Source organism: Telopea speciosissima, chromosome 3 (assembly GCF_018873765.1).
Source record: "Telopea speciosissima isolate NSW1024214 ecotype Mountain lineage chromosome 3, Tspe_v1, whole genome shotgun sequence".
In the NCBI taxonomy this organism is placed as follows: domain Eukaryota; kingdom Viridiplantae; phylum Streptophyta; class Magnoliopsida; order Proteales; family Proteaceae; genus Telopea; species Telopea speciosissima.
The window spans coordinates 30,521,381-30,527,381 of NC_057918.1; positions in this window are offsets into that span (position 1 = coordinate 30,521,381).

Below are 6,001 nucleotides of genomic sequence, written 5' to 3' on the forward strand. Positions count from 1 at the left end.
TTTTTGACCCATTCGCACCGGGCCCAGATGAGTTGATGTTCGCACCCCCGCCCCGTAAGAAATTCTTGGAGGAGTCTCGTGACCAAGTATCGAGAAGGCTGAATTTTGATTCTTCTATTGAGTCCAAGGAAGCTGGAAAAGTATTCGACGGAGTGGATTCTGTGAAATACCTTTCACAAGAACAGATATTTCTGGAGACTCTGTATGAATCCATTCTGGAAGATATTGTCTCACAACAGGTGAAGGCCCTTGAGGGGGAAATTGCAGAGACCATGCCTCTGGATACAGATTGTGAGGGTCTTATGACACCCAAATCGTCGTTACCTCTTTTGAATGGTGTTGCAGAGACCTGTCCAGGGGCACCTGTAAAAGGGAAATTCACTGGGAAATTAAGGGATATTGATAAAGATTTGTGTCGGAAGCTTGAATTTTGAAGTAACTTTGCTGGAATTCGCCACAGGCACTACAGCAATATCAACTTCTGAGTCCTGAATTGATGGTAAGCCTGTAAATTACTACATTTGACACTTCAAAACTATATGATCGTTTGTGAATTGTAGAGTCTTTCTTCAGGGCTGAATATTTTTTGATGGGTTAATCGTTCTTGGTCTTACCAGAACAATCTAGATTCATTGTATAGTAACTGTTATTTTGGATTGGAATGGAATGGAATGAAATAGATTGGGTTGGAATTTTAGTTATTAATTTAGTTTTTTTTTCTTCCTTATTTCAGTTATCTATCTGAAACGTTATTGATTATTGATCATGGGGAATTTCGTGTCAGTACATGTTTAAAAACAAGCATATTTGTTTGTTGCTAGAGGGTCAAATCACAAAAACCTCCTCCATATTGCATATTTGAGTGGCTGTAATGAGAGACGCTCTTTCAAAAATCAAAGAAAACCAAGGTTCAAAAATGTTGGAGTGAGATTGGCAAAATATTTCAGTTTTTGCCAAGGGTGGATATCACCCGCTTGGCAAAAATTTGTATCTTAGAGAAGGGTCTTTTTGGTATCATTTTTCATTTTTTTCATGTGTTTGTTATCATTTTTGAAACTTATTTTTATTTAAAATAAATGGTTAAATACGCATACCCCTAAAATGCACCCAATATTCCTCATGCCCCCCCTAAGGTTCTGACAAGTCCACACGCACGCCCTGAAAATTCCACGTACCACCCCTACTTTACCCCCCTAAAGCCATTTAAGTCTACACCAGGCGTTAAATGCTAAAAAATGACCAAACTACCATTTCTTCTATCTTTTCTAAAATTTGAAAAAACCTAATTGTCTTGACCTATTTGCTAAAATTTGAAAAGACCAAAATGCCCTCATCTTCCCCAAATCATCATCTTCTTTTACAATGTAGATACCCAATACTACCACCACCACCCCCACCACCCACCATTAACACCATCACCACCGTGAAGCCCCACCTCCAGCACCACCTCCAACTCCTCCACCTTTACCAATTCCACCACCGAGTCCCCCTCCCTTGCCTATTCCTCCACCAACACCGCCGCCCTTACCATTGAAATTCAGGCAGCTATTAAACTTGAATTTTGAGTCTGGGTTAGTTTGACCTTACAAACTTGAGTTGTGGATCAAATTGAAAAGCTGGTTCAATGTGTTCCTAATACAGGAACTATGAAGCCGCACCAATTTGAATTTTTATTCTCTGTTGTTCGATGCCCGAACAACACAGTGTTGCCCCCTCACATGGGGTGCCAAACGACGACTTAACCTCCCTCGGGCAGGGAGGTTAAGGAGTCATTTTGCCCCCATGTGAGGGGACAACAGGTGCTGTTTGGGCAGCGGACAACAAAGGATAATGATCCCGGAAAAGTGTATGTGCCCTTAGCGTAAACCCTTAATTGACTCTGGTTTCCATGTAAATGACTACTAAAGTGGAAAATAGCATAACAAAGATCCAATCGAAAGGGTGAGTGAGAGGAAGTTGGATTTTGAAATTTAGGGTTCAGAAACGAAAGTGAGAGAAGGGGAAGAGAAAGAGAGTGAGGGTTTTGTCTAACGAGAGGGTGACTGAGAGGAAAAGTTGGATTTTGAAAACACATCGAGTTGGGTTCATCAGTCTGGTGGTGAGAGAGAGGAAGATGGGAACAAGATGGATTAAAATAGAGTTTATTAATTAAGGCCGTTGGATGCTACTAAAGCCATGTGGAAAGATCTCAGGGGGGTGCTGGACGGTCTAGCTCCCGCCACGGCTGGACAGGAGCGAAATCCGAAGATTACACTAAAGAAAAAGTAAAATGTAGGTAAAATAAAATATAAATTTAAGTTGTAAGTTTGTATTAAATGCAGGGATTCTGGTTAAGGATACTATTTCGAAATGGACTCAGATCGACCCCACTTGTGCTCTCTGTGGCACTTGTAATGAGATCCTGGCATATCTTCTTCTCTTGTGACTGGGTTAAGCATATGTGGGTAGCTAGTCCTTTGGGTCTGAGAACAGAATTCATATCATTCCCATCTCTCAGACATTTCTACATCTCTACCCTCATAGGCCGACAGCTTGACAAGCCCTATTTCATTTGGTTTTTCTCTGTTTTGATTGTTACTTGCTACTTTATTTGGAATGTTAGAAACGATTGTGTGTTTAATTCTGTTAAAGCTAATCTTGGTAAGGTGCTGCGAAGGATTGAACAGTGGTTGCTGGAACTTCATATTTCTCCCCCACCCCTCAATAATGTGGAATTATTATTATCTTCTGCAACGGATAATTCTAACCATTTTCATATTCCTAGGTTGAATTTACCTATTTTAGACTTTCCTGTTTTGTTATGCTCAGGGTTTGATTCCAGAGACATAGGTCATTCTGGATGGGCTTTTGGTTTTTTGATAGATGGCAAATTCCTTTTGTTGACAGCTGGACGAATTAAAAACAATCATGAATTGGAACCAGAGTTGACTGAAATCCTGAACGGGTTAGATTTTGCTGCCTTGAGAGGTTTGAAGCTGAAAGAAGTTTGGTGCTCTAATGAGGTGCTACCTGGACTTCTTCCAACTCCATCCCTGTCTCCTTGGCCTTTTGAAGTTTTATCTTATTTTTTGAAGATTCTAGATCGAACTAAAGATGTTTCTTTCAAGCATTTCACAAATCCTACTCTACTAAGTTGGCTCATAAATTTTGTTAAAAATGCCCCCTATACCCCTTGTAGTCTGGACAATTGTACGAATGTGACCTACTTTTAATTTTTATAAAAATATTTTCTTTTCATAAAAAAAAAAAAGTTGTAGGTTTGTTGAATGATCGAGAGATCCCCTCTTTTGTAGTTGGATTCTTCTTTTATAAACATTCTTGGTAGTTTCTGGTGGTTCCATGCAGTTTTCAGTAACTTCCACCCCTCTTTTTGAATTTGAATTTGAACATTCCAAGTGGTTAAGTAATTACCCACAACCTCCTACCTTATGTAACCATCTTCCCACTTTGTTGTTCAAATTCAAAAAAGGACCCTTGCATGACATGTGCAATGCACAATCTTAGAGTATACGTAGTATAACCATGGTGTAAAATTAGGGTGTAAATAGGTATGATTACAAAAAATTGCATTTTATTGCACTCTCTTTGCATTATTTACTACCCCCATCACATGTGAGCATAGTCTAGCACAACCCTTTTAAGTTCTTTGCTGGCATCTGCAATTGTAGGGGGTGTTTATAGTGGAAATTTTTTTGTTGTTACCTGGTTTGCAGAAACTTTCCTGCTAAAAATGGAATGATTCATTTTCCCTTTGGGTTCACATATACCCTCCTAAGTTTTAGTGTTTTCCAAAATATGCTTCGAGATTCCATTCTTTGGTTGCAAGCCCAAATAGCAGCAAAAATTTTTCCAATGTAAACACCACGTCCAAATGCAGATGCCAGCAAAGAACTTAAAAAGGGTTGCTGTTGGACTATGCTCTCATGTGATGGGGGCTAGTAAGGATTTGTATGGTAACTTTCTAAAAAATTGATTCTGGTGTTTTTTCTGATTCTGGGGGCAAAATTGAAACAGATTATGTATGTGTTGTTCGATCTATTTCTGTGATTTTTTTAAACGAATCGGGTGATAGAATAGATTTGTGGCAGAGTTTTGAGAAACACAAAAAAGATGTTTATCACATATTAGAATTGATTCTACGAAATGTTGGAGAAATAGCGTGGACTTAAGCGAATCATGGACATTGATGGAATTTAACATCAAAACATAACAGACCCTAAAATCGCATCGTCAAGCTAGATCGTACTCTGCAACTCAACCTAAAACAAACCCTAAAATCGATCTCTTCAACTCGCATTCAACCAAATTTTCTGTATTCGGAAGGTTTTTAAAACATGCTCCCATGTTGTTTTCCATGTCGGAGAGAATTCGAGAAATCCAATCAAAACGACCTATATAAAATCTGAACATTTTAGGGTTTTTTTTTTCCACTTTTGGTTTCTGCAAGTTCTTAGGTGGCTTGGTGGTGTTATTCGCGGAGAAGGAAAATATTATCACGACAGGAGGAGGATTTGAGGAGGCTCGATCTGTATGGTAACTTTCCCAAAAAATTCACAGAGCCTCCTCAAATCCTCCTCCTACCGTGATAATATCACATTTTCGGCGCCTGTAACTGAGAGCTAGGCTTTGGGTTTCTTCTCAAATTGGAAGATTCAAAGAGTGAAGTGAGCGATGGGGTGTGTCCGAGCGCAAAGGGAGTAGGGTCCGTCTTCAAGTCCCACACACACCACCGCAAGGGTCCTGGTTGCTTTCGTAGTCTCGACTTCGGTGAGCGAAATGGGTATCTGAAGGGGGTCGTGATACACATCATCCACGATCCAGGACGAGGTGCCCCACTCGCCAAAGTCACCTTCCATCATCCTTTCTGTTACAAGTACCAGAAGGAACTTTACATTGCTAGTACATGGGCCAGTTCCTCTACTCATCCAGGTCCCTTTGGATTTCTTTCTCTTCTACTCATCCTCCCTCTCTTTTTTCCTTTTTGTTTGTTTGTTTGGTTTAGTAATTGGAAATAATAGGTATCTTGATTCATTGAGCTCATTCTATTGAAATTTTAGCTGTAGTGTCAATCTGCATCTTGTGTATGCAATGATCTTTGCTTTATTAGACTCGGTTTTGCTTTAGTTTTTGGTAAATCCTTCAAGCATTTCTTTCTTGCAATGAATCCATTGGAGCACTCATGGAGGAGGAAACCATGAATCCATACATGTTTCTGTGTCTTTGTATTAGCAGAAACAATTTTTTACCAGGTTTACCACAGAACATTTGTTTGTATAGAATTACTTCAAAAATTCGAAAACAGAAAAAATCGATTCTGATTCTCTGACTTAGAACCAATTTTTTTAAACAGAATGGTTGCCCTTTAGATCCTAAATGATGCAAAAAGAGTGCAATAAAATACAATACTTTGTAATCGCATTCTGGATCGAACAGGTTTACTCCTGTTTCCTTTGAAAATTTAGTTGTTTTTTATATTTTATTCTTACCCCTGCCAATCCACCGACTCGGCCAGGAATTGATATCGATCTCCATCGATATCAATACGAATCAACCGATCCGATACCAATTCCTCAAAATATGGTCTAGACTGTATCATTTTTATCCAAAAATTAGATTTAACAAATATTAAAAAAAAAAAAAAAGATTTAACAGATCATGGTTATATGTGGCAAATTAGATTAGACGGCATATCCATGAAGGCTTTTCCTGGGGAGACAGATCGACCACAATAACCTTTTTTTTTTTTTTTTTTTTTTTGGGGTAGAAAACCACAATAACCTTTACCAAAAAGAGACCTCAACCTCAAAACTCATAAAAAACAGAGATTTACCAACAAAAAAAAAAAAAAAAAATCATAAAAAAAGAGGGGATGAGAATTTGATGCGTGAGAGAATGGGGCCAACGTTTCATCCCGCCAGCCCCCACCGTTCCACTACAGGAGGCCCCACATTTTGAAAATTTTCGAATCCCCCGTTTTTATTTCTCGTCCGCTTAATACTTC